Below are 18,078 nucleotides of genomic sequence, written 5' to 3'. Positions count from 1 at the left end.
CGTCAGCCTCCATAGCAGCATTTCCATCACACAAGGGGATGTCCTCAGGCCTTGTGCCACAGATGCCCCCCAGCCCTGGGGCTCAGCCCTCTCCACCCCCGAGGAGCTGCTGTGCCCTTCAGAGGGTCTGGGGCTGTGGGGTGAGTGCCCAGAGCTCTGCCGCACCCTGTGGTGGGCACTGCTGTGGGGCCATGCCAGACTGGGCTGTGCTGGGAAGAGGGCAGAGGAGGTGGAGGGAGGTCAAGGGAAGTGGGGAGAGTTTAGGGGGAGCAGTGCTGGGCTGGAAAGTGCCCAGGGGAGAAAAAACATCAGTGTACAGTTGGCAGTGTGTGACCCTGCAGCACGAGGACTCACACCAGGGTTTTGTCATTCAGAGCCAGGGCTTGTGGAAAGCATGGAAGACATGCAGGTGTAGGGGAGAGGAGGAGTCTGGTCTGTGTTGTTGGCAGTGTGGATAGACTGCGAAGGTGACTCAGGGCCTTTGTCACCCCCAGCATCTCTCATTGGCCATTTCCAGCGCTTGCTGGTCACCCCAGGTTTACAGGTGTGATTTGCTGTGAGGCCACCTCCACCTTCCCGCTGGTCCTAAGGCTGGTTTGGGAAAACAGACAGCCCTACCCAGCTTCTCTCCTTCCCAAGACGCTGGCAGACCCTGGAGCAGAGCTTTCTGCAAAGCTCCACATGGGACAAGGCTGCAGCAGGGCAGGGGTCAGGTGCTGGGGAAGCTGCAAAAGTAGGAAGGTCATGCGGGAACTGTGATCTGAAGGCCATCTTTAGGATCACAATGGGGGGAAGGTCCCCACCCCTGACTCTCCCCTTTCCCATGCTGTGCCTGCACAATGGGGCCGTGCGTCCATGTATGGTCAGTGGGGCTGGGCCAGCACAGGGACAGGGCACTGACAGGGGCATGAAGCAGCTGCCAAGCGGTGCCATCATGGACACTTGTTCTAAGAATTGTAGACCAGAGGCTAATGCCTGAGAACTCATAGCTATTTTTGTCATGTAAAAAGAAAAATTAAATAGCTTTAGTTCATCATCGAGAATACAAAAGAGTTCCCTTGCAGCACTGTCCTGTTACTGCTATTACTAATAGTTCCACTAATTCCAAAACGTCCTTGAGAGCTTCTATATTTTTCCTCGGCTCCAAACCTCAGGCTGCTCAGGCGCGGAAAGTACTACCTCAAATCTCTGCAAACCAAATCTCTCCCACCTTCTCTCATCCACACTCTTTTACCCAGGACACTTCTCCCCATCATGTCAGCACACTGCCTGGTCTCTTTTTTATCTGGGTGAAGTCAGGGTGCTCCCTCAAAATGCCTTCCCTACAGGAGTCTTCTCTACCTGCTGATCCCACTTGTATCGCCTCACGCTATGTACAGCTCCATCTTCCTTCTGCAGAGCTCCATGGGATGGACAGTTTTCCTGCTCCTTTCATGAGAAAAGGTGACAAACAGGAGAGACTCCTTGCCAGGAAGCCAGAGCCTTGGGTGTTGCTCAGCTGCTTCTTACTGGCACTTCACTCAGACTCTGTCTGGTGTGTTTGGTGCTTTTCTGTGGCTACTCTTTCTGCAGAGAAGATCTTAAAAAGACAATGATTTCATAAAAGATGGTCATAAAGGCCCTGTTGTAGACAGCAACGTTTGCCATGAGCTCTGGAGAGAGCCAGGAAGCTAGTTAATAAGCACCAGGAATATGCAGGAATCTCAAGGCCTCTTCTGAAGAGCGAGCAGCTCTGAGCAGCACTGATTGATTGGCCACGTGTAGGGCTCAGAGAGAGGGTCGAGGGGTGTCAGTGAGAAAGAAGGAGGTGGCTGATGGCTTTAGCAAATCCTGAAACCCTCTCTGAGGCCAGAAATGGAAAGCAGTGGTTGTCTGTGGATGGGGAAGAGGAGGAGGTGTGTCCTGGGAAGATGTCAGGAAGGAAGACCCCTCTTCTGCAAGTCAGGGGTGAAAGAGATTTTTCTATGATATGTGCATGCCTAGAAAATGGAGAAGGCCCGCTGCTGAGGGTGGCTATCATGCCAAATGAGCTGACCTTGCTCTTTTCCTGCTTCACTTCCCATACTTGGATGGACCTCAGGAAACATCTATGAGTGTGGAGGATGCACAGACCTCCTGGGGTGAAGTTTCATCACTGCGGGGGAAGAGGGAAGGGTTTGTGAGAGACGTGGTCGTGCAGGGAGAGAGCCGTGCACGTAAGAATTCAAGCGAGCCTGGGGCTAGAGGAGCACATCTTGGGGGCTAGAGGAACATAAACAAGGCTTTGAAAGAAGCCAGATGGGTTTTGGGGAACTCAGAGCCATTGTCTAACCCTCAGAAAACTACAGCTTTATGTTTGAAGAACAGTGAGGACAGAGAGTTATCAGTAAACCTTGGGATATCATGGGGTCAGAGCGAGTTGGGGAAGCAGGGGGGAGAGTTAAAGTCTGCAGAGAAATGATCACTGACATAGGACAGTATAGGACAGCCTGTGGTGGGGAAAGCCAAGGGCTTTGTTAGGGCTGGGACCCACAACTGAGGTCCTTGTTCTCTTGGCTAGGGCTGCTGACTTGTGGGCTGAGTGGTCTCCATGTATGTCAGCCCTGGCACGATTGGCTATCTGAAGCCCCCCTGCATCTGCTCCCCATCCCTGGATCTGGTGGTGGCCGTGCTGTACTCGCTGGTGCCTCCAGTTGTGAACCCTCTCATCTATAGCATGAGGAACAGGGAGCTCAAAAATGCCCTGAGGAAAGTGATTTCATGGACATTTTTCAATACCAGTAACCTTCCAGTCTTTTTCCACAAGTGACTCCCATACTAGGCCCATGCTTTCTTTTATTATTGTTGTTGTTACTGCTCTTTGGGGTTTCATGTTCATAGACCAATACTTGGACTTCCCGTACTTCATGTGAAGCAGGAACCTCTTCTGTCTCACCTGGAGGACCATATAAAAATGCGACTTTGTAGCACTGGGTCCAAGGTGACTCCCTCATAGCATCTCTGTAATAAAAAGGGATCTTCCCTGGGCACTGCCTGATGGTAGGGCTGTTTTTCCAAACCTCGTGTCAGGAACAGGCCCGAGGTACTGCACCTCCAGCAGGCCTATTGAACCATGGTTTCAAGGGCAAAAAGCTCATTGTCACCTTGTGACCTGCTAGAGGGGTGGATTTAGGACTCACCTGTTGGTGCCTGGTGACAGTGGAGATGACAAATGGTCACTGAGGTAGAAACCCAGTCCTTTCCCACATGTGACAGGGCAGAAGACATCTTCCAGGAGGGGAATCTGTAGCTGCCTGGATATCCCAGGGGATCTCCATGGGCAGCGTGTGCCTGGGGTGTGGCCGGAGCTCCACAAAGTGAGAGATTGCCCAGGCGGAATCACGCAAAAGCGTTAATTCCAGGTATTCACAGGGAAAGGAGGACTCTGCAATCACAGGGCAGGCAGCAGGAACCCAGCTGGCACAGGGGAAGGGGGCTGGAGAGATGCAAGAGCTGGCTGAGGAGCTCCAGGGCCAGGACTGTCATGCTGCCCTGGGGCGTGGGGCTGGTGGGGGCAGAGAAGGGACAAATGCAGTTCAGTGTTGGGGATCGCCTATAATATGAACACAGAAGAGCCAGAGAGTGAGTGGCCATACACCCCAACCCTGAGGAAGGATCTTTGCTGCATGGTCACCCCTGTCTTCCTCCAGGTCTCTAGGATACCCAGCTCTACTGCCATTACTAACACAAAGGGAACCAGTTTCCTACCAACACTCGTTACACATCAAGTCCCATAGCTCTTGCCACAGCCAGACTCTCAGCCAAGCCCATTCTCAGACACCTCCGGCTACATCAGGTGCTTGTCTCGACAGATTTTGAAAATCTCCACTGATAGAGATCTCACCAACTGGCCTGGGTCCTTGCTCCAGTGTTTGGCTCTAAGGGACTTTTTTCCTAACCCCGGCTTTCTCAGCCTCTCCTTGTACACAATGTGCTCCAGGCCCCAGCCATCCTTCTGGCCTCTGCAACTCTCTCTCCAGTCTGTCAGGGTCTTCCTTGTGCTGGTGAGCCCCACACTGGACACAGCAGTCCTGAGGTGGTCGTCCTGTAGTGGGTTAGCCTTGCCCAACACCCAGACACCCACCCAGCTGCCCAGTCACACCTCCAACTCAAAAGGACAAAGGGACAAAATAAGATGGAATAGCTCCTGGGTCATGATAAAGACAGGGAGATCACTTACTAATTACTGTCACAGGAGAAGAAGGGTTGACTTGGGGAAGACCAATTTAATTTATGCCAAGTAAAAAAGGTTTGGATTGTGAGAAACAATGACAAAATTATTCAAGTCCATTGCCCTCACACTTTCCCCCACGCTCATATTACGCCCTTGCTCCAAATTCTTCTACTCATCCCAAACCCAAGAGGAGCATGGGGGATGTTGAAGAAGGGGTTAACAGTCGGTACAGAACAACTCTGCTGCTCCTTCCTCCTCACACTTCTCCCCTGTTCCAGCTTGGGTCTCCTCCATGAGATCCCACAATATTTGTGGACAAGGCTATGTGGTGTTCATTTCTTTCTGTCCTACCTTTCTCCTTTATACTCAGAGAATCACAGAGATGTTGAGATTGGAAGGGACCTCTGGAGACCATCCAGTTCAACCCCCTCAGCTGAGGAAGGTTCAGCTACAGTATGTTACTCAGCACCTTATCTAGGTGGGTCAAAGAGTCACAGAGTCAAACACTGTTTCCTTGGGTTCAGATGGAATTTTATACACATTAATAAGATCCCCCTCAGCCTTTTCTTCTCCAGGCTGAACAGTCCCACATCTCTCAGCCTTTCCTCCTAGGAAAGATGCTACAGTCACATAAACCAGCTTTGTGGCCCTTTGCTGCACTTGCTTTAGGTCAACAAGTTTGATGCACTGGGCAGCGCAGCGCTTGACACAGCACTCCAGCTGTGGCCTCAGCAGTGCTGAGTAGAGGGGAAGGATCACCTCCCTCCATCTGCCAGCAAGGCTTCTCCTCATGCAGCCCAGGAGGCTACTGGCCTTTGCCATGAGGGTGCATTGCTCGCTCATGCTCAGCTGCTTGTCCTCTGGGACCTCAAGATCCTTCTCTGTGGAGCTGCTATCTAGCTGGTCGACCCCCAGCATGATGTCCACAGTGTGGCTGGATCACAGGCTGTCCTCCCCCAGGGACTTGTCCTTCTTGAAGATGAGCTTCACCTCTGACACAGGTCCCACAGCGCTGCAGAGTCACCTGGGACAGCAAACCCCTCTCCTGCCAGGGCTGCACAGCCCAGGCCTCTTTCTCTCTGGCCTTGGGGACTGCAGCTTTTGCTCTTTGTGGGAGCCTCATTCATCATGATGTTGCCATCTACTCCAGCATGCCTCTGCTGAGAAGCAAAGCCTTTCTAGACAAGGGTTCCCATCACTTGGTAGACGCTTTTCTTGTGACAAGTCTGCCCTTGGCCCTGGAGCCACACCTGAGGTATTGCAGTCCTCATGGACATCAAAGCCCACTGCCTGGGGCGTGGACAGCGGGAGCGCTGCGTACCATGGCAGAGCTGTGACATGAGTGGCATAAGCTGAGGTGAGGAAGGACAGCTCCCACGGGTTATTTGGTGAATGGAGGCACAACATGCTTGGGAGAGACCGACAAAGAGGGTGGGAAGTGGGGGATGCCTTGTGTGATGTCAGGGCAGCTCAGATATATGTGGACATTCTCTATGGGACAGGTAACTGATGAGGTGGGAGCTTCTGTGTGGGTCAGCTTCTGAATAAGCCATCCAGTCTGATGCTCACCTGGACCTGGAACTCCCAGAAGAGGAAGAGCTGGTCAGGGATGTGAAGGCCAGTGTCAGCCTTGGCCATAGTGACCATGAAACTGGGGTCTCCCAGTTCCCCAGGGATGGGAAGAAGGAGAGTAGCAGAGAGGAGACCCTGCACATCAGGGAATGAGAATTTGGCCTATTGAGGGCAGTGGCAGGTGGGGTCCAAGATGGCAGTGTCAGGGCCCTGAGCAGCATCACCTGCGGCCTCCACCCACACCTCTGTCCATGGGCCCAGGAGACCATTGAAGCTTAGGCCTGAGTTTCAGCCCCAGCTTGATCTATGCTGTAGGGCTACTGGTCTCCAGACACAGCCATAGGCGCAGCCTTGCCTGTCCATGGACCTTGTTGATTCGGATTTGCAGGCTCACTTCCCAGCTTGATTCTTTATGGGTTGCACAATGGAAGGACTCTGTGGCCCTCCAAGTGCCAGACCCCAGCTGATTCATGGAGGCCTAGGGCCTTTCTGCTTCCTTTCTTCCTGTCATCCCTTGGTCAGGTTTTGGGAGGAGAGGAAGGAAAAGCAGGGGTGGTTTCCAGGTGCCAATGATTGAAATGGGGGAGCAGAGCCATCACATGTGAGATGATCTAAAGGCTATGCCAGTTCAAAACTGTTATCTTCTGCTGCTATCTCAGAGGCCTTAAATCTTCAGCAGGAACCTGGAAGCTCTGAGATCCCTCCATCTCCCTCTCTTGTAGCAAGTAAGCTGATAGGACCCCAGTCACAGGCTTTCTTTCAGTTCTGTTTGCAGCCTAAAGCACCCCATTGGTCTGCAGATATGCCAGGAAACTTGCATAAGGAACCCACTCCTGTGCACAAGAATGTGGATGTTCCCAGGAATGTCTAGGAGGCGTGGGATACCCACAGATGTGTTCAGGGAGCTGGTCAAATGCCTCATCTCCATTTCTGTAATGGTGGCCTAGATGCCTGGTTCATGTGTCAACTCTCTCTGTGGCTGCTGACATTTACTGAGCAACCTGGCCTGACCTCAGGGCTGGCCCTGCTTGGAGCTGGGCATTGGACTACAGACCTCCTGAGCTCCCTTTCACCCTGAATTGTCTGATCAGCGTATGATGTAGGGACCGTCACCTCCAACTCGATCTCTTCTTGTACAGCGTGTGGCAAGGCACAGGCTCCTGGAAGGGCTGGTGGGCAAGAGACTGTTGGGGAGTGTCTAGTCCAGCCTCCAGGCTCGCTGTGACTTTGAAGAGCAAAGAAGAGCTCCAAAGGTGCAGATCACAACAACACTCCTCCTAGTCCATTTTATTTTTCCTCAGGCTCAGCCTAAAGCTCCCAAGAGGCAATTTGTGGCTGTTGCCTCTGTCATATCATTGGCCATTGCAGAAGACAGCTTGGCTCCACCATCTCTCCAGGTAGCTGTAGGCTCTTCTTAGGTGGCCCCATGCCTCCTTCAGCAGGCTGGAGAGGCCCAGTTCCCTCAGACTCTCCTCACAGCTCGTGCCTTAAGCCCCTCACTCCACCTTGGCAGACCTCCTCCAGACCTTCTCCAGTTTCTCCACTCTCCTTTTGAAATGGGAGGCCCACTGGCTCATATGGCATCATCCTGCTGCCCAGGCCCTTCTCAGAGCACTCCTTAGCTGGCCAGGTCTCTACCCATGCTGCTGCATGGAGCTGTTGTGCAGCTTGTGGGTTGGGATAAATACAGATAATAGGTGAATGGAAAAAGATTAAAACAAATCTAAACCCAACCCAACAGGCAATGCAAAGGCAATCACTTACCACCTCCCACAAGCAGACCGACACCCAGCCAGTCTCCCTTCAACAGACACCTTGAACGACAGGAAACTCCACCTTCTTCATCCTCTGCCCGAGCTTTTATTGCTGAGCATGACGTCATATGGTATGGAATATCCCTTTGGTCAGATGGGGTCAGCTGGCCTGGCTGTGTCCCATTGCCCCCCAACTTCTCGCCCATCCCCAGCCTACTCTCTGGGAGGCAGCAGAGTGAGAAACAGAGGCGGCCTTGACGCTGTGCAAACACTATTCAGCAACAACTAAAATGCTGGTGTGTTATCAACACTGTTTTAGGCACCAATGCAAAACAGAACACCATAGGGGCTGCTACGAAGGAAATGAACCCCACCCCAGCCAGACCCAGGACACTTGAACCAGGGTCCCAAAAATGGACACAGTAGTGTACAGGTGGCTTGACAAGTGATGGGCAGGGGAGACAATAATTTCCCTCAGTCTTTTGGTGAGGCTCTTCTTTCTACACTCCAGGACACTGCTGGCCACCTCTGCTACCAGGTAGCCCTGGATCATGCGGATCACTGCTGGATCGTGTTTTGCCTTCTGTTCCCCAGCACCACCAGGGCTGTTTCCTCAGAGGTGCTCTCTGGCCAGGCAGTCCCCTTCCCCTGCCACTGCAGTGTGCTAGTCAATCTCAGGCGCAGGATCTGGCCTTTGTCTTTCTTGTATCTCACAAAGCCCCTGACAGGACAGTCCTTCTGCCTGTTAGGTTCCCCTGAATGGCATCCCAAGGCACAGGAATGGTCCTCCCAATATAGCGCCATCAACAAACGTGGTGAGAGTTGCCTCCTCCAGGTCATGGATACAGGTGTTACACTGCACAGCGCCCAGGAGAGTCCCCTGTGCAGCCCCACAATGCGCCAATATGTCCCACTGGCCTCCAGGTAGGGTATGGCCCCTTCACCACTGCGCTCTCAGCCTCATCATCCAACTGGTGTTTTGCCCATCTCTTTGTCTATCCATCCAGACCGTACTGTCCTAACTTGAGTAGGAGAATATTGAGGGACACTGTGCCAAAAGTCTTGCTGAAGTGCAGGTAAACAACATCCACCGTGCTCCCCTCATGCACAAATGCACTTCCTTCATCATGACAGCAAACAGGTTGGAAAGGCATGATTTACCCTTGGGAAGTCCATGCCAATGTTGTCCTTTTTTAGGTGCCCAGGAATGTCACCCATGAGGAGTCATTCAATGGCACGCTCCTCATCAAAGTGACCTTGTACAGCCTGTGGTTCCCTGGGTTGCACTTTTGGCCTCTTTAGAAGATGGGTGCAACATTGGTTTGCCTTCACTCTCAAGAAACCCCTACCAATTCCATGACCCTTTACAGAGGACATTCCAAAGAAATATCAGTCCTCCCCTATAACTTTGTTGCCACTGTTTTGCCTGTCCTATGGTGTATTTAGTTGCTCTAGTCTTTCATATACTTACACCTGTCCTGACACAATGACCATTTCTGAAAGTCATCTTTTCAGATGCAGACTGCCTAGGCAAAGGCCCTTTCCATTATGATCCACTTCTCTCCTTCCTGTACTCTTTGTTCATCAAGATACCCCTCCCCTATGCAGCTGCTTTGAACTTCAGGGAGCTAACAGCTTGCCTGTCCTCCAGTAGCCTAATTGTCTCTTTAGCCAATTCTTTAATTTTGTTTATCTCTAACTTTTTAGTATCTATCACAAACATTTCTCATAAGACTATCCCCTGTAGAAAGACAGCCTCATTAGGGGCAGCTTGTACATCGCATGTGGTTAAGGAGTGTGACTTATTGTTTATGAAACTTCATCATGATTTTCTTTGCTTTGCTTGCAAACAGGAAAAATTCTTCTGGTCCTGTGTGCAGGCAGTTCTCTAAGGAGAGCAGAGGGGAGATGATGCAATGGAGCTGTAACCTCCAGCTGTAGAGATCAGTGGAGAAGTCTGAGGCAAGGAACAGAGATGTAAGCCCCAGGTGGCCAAGGTCAGAAGTGGTGAGGTTTGAGAGGTGAGGAGCAAGGTTGTCCATACAGTGTCAGAGCTCAAGGGACTGCATTTCCTAGCTGTCCAGACCTCCAGAGCGGACACTCTGGATCATTATCACTTGGAGAATGCTTCTATCACCTCTTCTCTATACTGAAGAGTAAGAAAACCTACCCTTTAAAAGAAAAAAATCATGGGTATAGGTGCACTTTGAAATCTTCCTCCTTAACTACACTATGAAGTTTTTCTAATTAGCTGTACAAGTCTTGAAGACTTGAAGAGAATTGCAGGAAGAAACAAGGCTCATTAGGGCTTTCTGTATCTTAATGAGCCCCATGGTGTGTTTGAGGCTGAGCCCATGAACCTCAGCTACTGAGAGCAGACTGAAAGAAACTTCTCAAGAAGTCCAAGTCAGAAGCAAAGTACCTTGAAGCATTAATGGGCCCCACTGAGGGCCATTACTGGCAAAGCCTCCCCAGGGACTTGTTAGAGCAGATAATTGGAGGCTGTGATTGCAGGTAGGCAAAAGCACTGTGCAGGTGGTTGTAATGCTGAGAAAACCCTTGGTTTGTTTTATGCAGCAGAAAGGCCAAGCCCTGATCCTCAGGCCCTGGGAAAGCAGATCCTGTCCCTCATGCATGGCTCAGGGCTCTTCCTGGGTCAGCAGGATGTGAGGGCGAGCAAGGCCAAGCGTAGGAAAACTGTGCAACACCTCCCAGCCTCCCCAAGCAGGGGTGAGGAAGAAACTAAGTCCAGACCCTCAAAACCAGTTTTGCCTGGTAGGCCTTGGTGGCGGAGGCAGCTGACAAAGCCAAGACAACAAATACCTTGGACCTGTTCTGCCTTTCAGCCTTGCCAGAGCACTTGGCCATCTCTACTGCAGGCTGTCATAACCTGTCCCATGCCTTATCTCTTCCCCTTCAGGCTGTTGATGTCCATCTTGCTTTCCCACCTAGCTCCCACCCCGGCATTTCTATTCCTTTGCTGATGTCTCTCCAGCCTGGCTGGTTTTCCCTTGAAACACAACGCCATGGGCTGATCCGGGCTCTCTCTGGGTGACCTCTTGCACCACAAGGCTACCCTTTGAGTGACATTTCTTTCTCAACACATCCAGTCTGAACCTTCCAAGCTGCACTTTGTGCAGGTTTCCTTCTCTTCCCTCTTCACCAAGAAAACCTCCATCATCTCTGAAGCCACCCTTCACGCAGATGCACTCTACTACTATAGTGCCCTGAGCCTCCACTTCACCAGGCTAAAGAAGCCCAAGTCCTTCAGCCTCTCCAGAGGCCCCAGTGCCCATCCTGGTAGATGTTCTCTGGGACTGCTCCAGTTCTTCCCCACTCCTCCCAGACACACTAGTCCAGATGTGGCCACACCAGTGCCGAGGCCAGAGGGATGAGAACAGCCTTGCCTGGGTGGCCACGCTCCTCCTAATACAGCCCTGTATGTAATTGGCCTTATTCACTGTAGTGTTTGCTCTCTCAAATGGTATTTTAAATGATACTGCACCGAGGCTGCGTGCCTTTCTTATTGGGGACGTAACAAACCAGAACCTCCAGCTACAGAACAACAACCAAGGCACGTGCCTGCTGCTGGCTGTCAGATTCTCAGGCAGAAGTGATGCCACAGCCGACATGCCAGCCATGTGTCTTCCTGATGGCCAATGACTCCAAGAGATTGGAGATTCCAATGACCTCACACTCGCTTTCATGGCCATGTGCCTCCTGCTGGCCTATGAGCTTCTCAGACATAATTGGTGTCAGAGTGATAGCCTAACCCATCAGCCCTCTTGTGGCATGTCAACTGACCAGCCAGAAGTAACCTCACCATGATCTTCCAAGCCACATGCCTGCTGCTGTCCCGTCACGTACTCAGGCAGAAGAGGTGTGAGAACCCATATCCGAGCCCTCTTCCTGGACGGGCCTACCAGGTACTTAGGGAAAGGGATTCTCACAATCAACATGGTTTGCTGGCCTGTCAGAGACACTGGCAGATGTGAGGGTAAAAGCAGATATCCCAGCCATGAGTCAAGGGCTGACCTATCAGCTCCTTCAGAAAGAAGTGACCTCACAGTCCCTTTCCCAGCCGTGCTCCTGCTGCTGGCCTATCAACTCCAAGGACAGAAGGGACCTCGCAGCCACCTTCCCAGCCTTGTGCCCCCTGCTGTCCCATGAGATCCTGAGGCACAGCTGATCTTACCATAGCATTCCTACCCATCTCCTCCTTGTGGCCTACGAGCTCATCAGATACAGGTCACCTCACATTCCTCTCCCAATGCCATGCGACTGTTCTGGGACCTCACGATCCCTGCCCCAGTCCCAAGGGGCCAAACAGCTTACATAAAGTTGAGGAGAGGTGACCAAGATGAGGGGAGTAGAATGTGGGAAAGAGAGCTTCAGGGATTCGGTGTTGAGGTTGGATTTTAGGGATTAGAGCTCACCTTTCAGGGTTGGGGATTAGGCAAAGGCTTAGGGAGAGAGTTTGGTGTCCTGCTGAGGTTCCCTGGCTAGTGTTTAAGGTGCGGGCTAGCATGGTGGGTTAGGGTTTTGTTTAGGTCTGGGGCGAGGGCTAGGATTAAGGCCAACATGTTAATATTAGGGGTAGAGGCTAGGGGCTAGGCTGAGCAACCGGGTAAGTGTAAGGGTAAGGGGTTATGGCTTTGGGATTTGACTTAGATGTAAGCTTTGAGGTTAGCGATAGCCTAAGCTCAGTTAGGTTAGTAACAGTGGATTACTGTCAGGGGGAGTAGGAGTATTTAGGGGTAGGGTTAGGGCTTAAGCTTACTAGTTAGAGATAGTGTAGGGTCTTAACAGGAATGTTTTCACAGTCAGTGTTTTCACAGCAACGTCCCCTTAACCCATTTTACCTCTTCAAAATCTTTCGTGTCTGTTGGTCAAGCCCCTCTTCCCTCCCCCAGATCTCCCATTTCTTTTGCCCAGGCTCCTCCTGACCTCCCCAAATGTGTCGTCTTGTTGAGGGCGGCTTCCTGATGACCTTCATGACCTCAGAGTATCTCTCTCCCTGCTGCTGCTGACCAGTCAGAAGTGACCTCCCAGCCACCATCCAAGGGGACATAGTGTCTGCTGAGCTTGAGAGGCCTCTTCACAGCCTACCCAGCAGCACTGGAGGAAGGTGATGCCCTGCACCACCCCCGAGGTTCCCTGCCTGCAAACCCACTCATACATCCGAAGGATTCCTGCATCACTTTTCCCACATGGCTGCTTCAGTTACCACAGGGCAGCTTGGATACCACAGCCACCTCTGTGCGGGCAACTGAAGCAAGTCCAGAATGTAAGTTTTAGAAAAATGTTGAAGCCTATGCAGAAAAGGAAACCTATGTAATAGCAGAAAAAGTCTTATTTTCCATCTTTTAATGATCTTTTATGAAATTTTGCTGATCACGGAGGGATTCTGCTAGTATCTAGCTCCTCAGAGGACTTTGTACCACTGATGGAATTTGTTCCTGATCATCCAGCCAGCTTCCCATGCACTGCATTGTCCACATCTTCAGTCCACATGTCAACAGTCCGCTGTAAGGAGACTACGGGAAACTACATCCAAGGACTTGCAAAAGTCCAGCTCCACAGCATGCCCTTCTTTCCCCTCCCACATGGGTTCAGCAATCCTTTTCTTGTCCTTCAAGTGATGGAGATGGCTGCAAGAGCATTTTCCCTGCCCCCTTGTCAGGGACGGAGGTGAAGGTGGCCAACCTGTAACACTCCCCATCCTCCTTTTTGCCCTTCTTGGAGATGGGTTTGAGATTTGCCTTTTCTGAGGATCTTGGAACCTCCCTGATCTCTCTGCCCCTTCCAAGATATTTCAGAGAGGCCTCGTGATGACACCAGCCAGCTCCACCAGCACCTCTCTGCTCCGTCGCACACCAAAACCCGTCTTCATATCCCACACTTGCAGGGGAGTGCCCAGGACACCGCACATGCCAGTCCAGGTCCTCTGGGCTGGTTCAAAAGAGAACCAGAAGCGATCTCTTCCTGCAGGCCCACAATTCCCATGGGCTCTCCGTGCAGCTCACAGCTTCCCTGAGCATTTTTCTCAGTGTCCCCCTCCCCCAACCTTTCTAGTCCACAGGCTGTAGATAAGAGGAGTGAACAGGGATGTGAGGATGGCGTAGATAAGGGGCTTTGTCAAACTCTCTCAGGAGGGCTGTTCTGGGCATCACACACCCAAGGATGAGGGTGTCATAGAAAACAGTGGCACTAGTGAGGCGGGAGAAGCAGGTGAAGTCTTTCTGCCTGCCTGTCCCGGATGGGAGGCGTTCCTCAGGGTGGCAGCTCTGATGCACACAGGATGACCATGTGAACAGGAAGGGGAGGACGGGATCCAAAAAGCAGGGCATGACAACAAAGAGCACGAGTGTCACAGTGCCAGTGTGTGAAAGCTCCAGCAATGGGGTGAAATCACAGAAGAAGTGGTCCACTCCAGTGGGGCCACAGAACTCTATCTGGGACATGACTGAAATGATTACTGTGGGTGACAGAAATCCCCCTAGCAAAGGAGACAGACCTGGCAGTTCCTGAGTCCTGTAGAGAGCAGGGGGCGGCACACAGCTGTCACGGTCCACTTGGTTGACTCGTGATGGTTCATTTGCTACGATCTCAAAGGTGTAAAATTAAGGTGACCAACATCAAAGGGGATAGCAGTAATCACACAGTAATCTTTATTGTATTGCCTGTGAAGAGGCACACTGTCGTGGTTTAACCCCAGCCAGCAACTAAGCACCACGCAGCCGTTCACTCACTCCCCCCCCCACCCAGTGGGATGGGGGAGAAAATCGGGAAAAAGAAACAAAACCCACGGGTTGAGATAAGAACACTTTAATAGAACAGAAAAGAAGAAACTAATAATGAGAATGATAACACTAATAAAACGACAACAGCAATAATGAAAGAATTGAAATGTACAAATGATGCGCAGTGCAATTGCTCACCACCCGCCGACCGGCACCCCGGTAGTCCCCGAGCGGCGATTCCCCGCCCCCACTTCCCAGTTCCTATACTAGATGGGACGTCACACGGTATGGAATACCCTGTTGGCCAGTTTGGGTCAGGTGCCCTGGCTGTGTCCTGTGCCAACTTCTTGTGCCCCTCCAGCTTTCTCGCTGGCTGGGGATGAGAAGCTGAAAAATCCTTGACATTAGTCTAAACACTACTAGCAGCAACTGAAAACATCAGTGTTATCAACATTCTTCACATACTGAACTCAAAACATAGCACCGTACCAGCTACTAGGAAGACAGTTAGCTCTATCCCAGCTGAAACTAGGACACACGCGATAGGTAGAGATGGGTGAAAGAAAGGAGAAAAGTAAAGTTAAGTTTAGAGAGAGGAGAAAGAGAGGTTATAGCTACCACCGCTGATCTCAAGACATCCTAACAGTCCCAGGTCCAGCTAATGCTGCGTTGTCAATCGTCGTGGTCCTTGGTGGGGAAGCTTCAAATTCCCATTGTTCAAAAGTCATCTTTTATGCTTAGTAACACACCTTGCTCCACCTCTGCCTCAGGAGTCTCCGCCCTTCTCAGAATACAATTATCATGTCTCCGCCCTTCTCGAGCGAGGCTATCACGCAGGCGCAGGGTCAGTGTCTGAGGCGTGGTAAGTCTTGGAGGCGGGTAGCCTTCGACCAGGAGGTGTGTTTTGGTATTATAATGAAGCAAAGTTTGTTTAAAGCTCATGATTTCTTCATCGATGTTATGGCAACAGTTGCAATCCATCCTTTTTGACAGTAGCTATGCGGTTACCTCTAACGGCTCTAGCCAGGTACCTTGCAGGAGCCTTGTACCGCACATTCTGTCCTTGGGATCAGCCACTGCGCTCCAAGCAGGCCGTGGTCAGGTAACGTACTGTCCATGTCCCTGATGACAATGTTGAGACAATACTGATTTTCTGAGTGACTCCTACATGCGCGACCTTTGCTATCACTTTATTAAACTGTCCTTATGTTGACCCACGAGCCTTTTGTTATATTTTCTCCCCCTGTCCAGATGAAAAAAGGGAGTGATAGAGTGGATTTGGTGGGCAACTGGCATCCAGCCAGGGTCAACCCACCACAGGGTACCCCTACTGGTACTCTGGGGTACACTTGCTGTACACAACGGGCACGCGGCGGTAGACACGCCCTACCTACCTGACACTCTGGTGTAGGCCTGGCGTCCCTACCTGATGCTCCGGGGTAGGCCTGGCGTCCCTACCTCATCCTCCGGGGTAGTACTGGTACCCCTACTGGTACTCCGCGGTACACCTGCTGTCCCTACAGGAGCGCGGGGGTAGACCTTCCCTCCCTACCTGAACCTCTGGAGTCGGACTGGCATCCCTACCTTATGCTGCGTGGTAGTTCCAGTACCCCTACTGGTACTCCGGGGTAGTACAGGTACCCCTACTGGTATACTGGGGTACACCTGCTGTCCCTACGGTGGTGTGGAGTTAAACCCACCCTCCTTACCTGACCCTCTGGTGTCGGCCTGGTATTCCTATATGATGCTCTGGGGTACGCCTGGCATCCCTACCTGCATGGACAGCGTAGACCAGGCCTCCCTACCCACACGGCAGGGTACACCTGGCCTCCCTACATGCGAGGAAGGAGTAGGCGAGGCCTTCCTGTTGGCGTGGGCGGGGTAGACCTGGCCTCCCTAGAAGCACAGATGGGGTAGACCACGCCTCCCTACACGAGCAGGCGGGGTAGACCTAGCCTCCCTATCCTCGCGGGCGGGGTAGGCAAGGCCTCCCTACCAGCGCCGGTGGGCAGATCTGGCCTCCCTACCCGCGCGGACGGGGTAGACCCGCCCTCCCTACATGACCCTCTGGTGTCGGCCTGCTATCCCTACCTGATTTTCCGGGGTAGGCCTGGCGTCCCTACCTGATCCTGCGCAGTAGTACCGTTACCCTTACTGGTACTCCAGGGTACTACTGGTACCCCTACTGGTACCCCGTGGTACACCTGCTGTCCCTACTGGCACTCCGGGCTACACCTGGCCTCCCTACCTGATGCTCTGGGCCAGGCCTGGCATCCGTACTTGATGCTCCGGGGTAGTAGCGGTACCCCTATTGGTACTCTGGGGTACACCTGCTGCCCACTACGGGCGTGCGGGGGTAGACCCACCCTACCTAGGTGACCCTGTAGGGTAGGTCTGGTGTCCCTACCTGATGCTCCAGGGTAGGCCTGTATATTGGCTTTGTGTGGCAAGGTTTTGGTAGCGGTGGGGGGGTTACAGGGGTGGCTTCTGTAAGAAGCTGCTGGAAGCTTCCCCTGTGTTCGAGAGAGAGCCAATACCAGCCGGCTCTAAGACGGACCCGCCGCCGGCCAAGGCCGAGCCAATCAGTGATAGTGGTAACGCCTCTGTGATAACATTTTTAAGAAGGAAAAAAGTTGGGATAGACGGAAAACGGCAGCCGGAGAGAGGAGTGAGAACATGTAAGAGAAACAACCCTGCGGACACCAAGGTCAGAAGTGAAGAAGGAGGGAGAGGAGATGCTTCAGGCGCCGGAGCAGAGATTCCCCTGCAGCCCGTGGGGAAGACCATGGTGAGGCAGGCTGTCCCCCTGCAGTCCATGGAGGTCCACGGTGGAGCAGATATCCACCTGCATCCCGTGGAGGACCCCACGCCGGAGCAGCTGGGTTCCCGAAGGAGGCTGTGACCCCGTGGGACCCCCGCACTGGAGCAGGCTCCTGGCAGAACCTGTGGATCTGTGGAGAGAGAAGCCCATGGAGCAGGTTTTCTGGCAGGACTTGTGACCCCGTGGGAGACCCACGCTGGAGCAGTGTGCTTCTGAAGGACTGCACGCCGTGGAAAGGACCCATGCTGGAGCAGTTTGTGAAGAACTGCAGCCCGTAGGAAGGACTCACGTTGGAGAAGTTCGTGGAGGACAGTCTCCCGTGGGACGGACCCCACGCTGGAGCAGGGGAAGAGTGTGATGAGTCCTGCCCCCGAGGAGGATGAAGCGGCAGAAAATAACGTGTGATGAACTGACCGTAAACCCCATTCCCTGTCCCCCTGCGCCGCTGAGGGGGTTGGTAGAGAATCCGGGAGTGATTGGATTACCTGGTCCTGGCCTATCAGCTCTTCAGCCCAGAGTGACAACACAAGTACATACCCAAGCCATGTGTCTCCCTGTCCTGGTTTCATCTGGGATAGAGGTAATTTTCTTCCTAGTAGCTGGTGCAGTGCTATGTTTTGAGTTCAGTATGAGAAGAATGTTGATAACACTGATGTTTTCAGCTGTTGCTAAGTAATGTTTAGTCTCAAGTCAAGGATTTTTCAGCTTCTCATGCCCAGCCAGCGAGAAGGCTGGAGGGGCAAAAGAATTTGGGAGGGCACACAGCCAGGGCAGCTGACCCAAAGTGGCCAACAGGGTATTCCATACCATGTGACGTCACATCTAGTACATAAACTGGGGGGGATGTTCTCTTGGGGACTAACTGGGTGTCGATCGGCGGGTGGTGAGTAATTGCATTCTGCATCACTTGTATATTCTAATCCTTTTACTATTACTATTGTCATTTTATTAGTGTTATTATTATCATTATTAGTTTCTTCCTTTCTGTTCTATTAA

Source organism: Aquila chrysaetos, assembly GCF_900496995.4.
Source record: "Aquila chrysaetos chrysaetos chromosome W unlocalized genomic scaffold, bAquChr1.4 W_unloc_5, whole genome shotgun sequence".
NCBI lineage: Eukaryota > Metazoa > Chordata > Aves > Accipitriformes > Accipitridae > Aquila > Aquila chrysaetos.
This window is presented reverse-complemented; position numbering follows the sequence as displayed.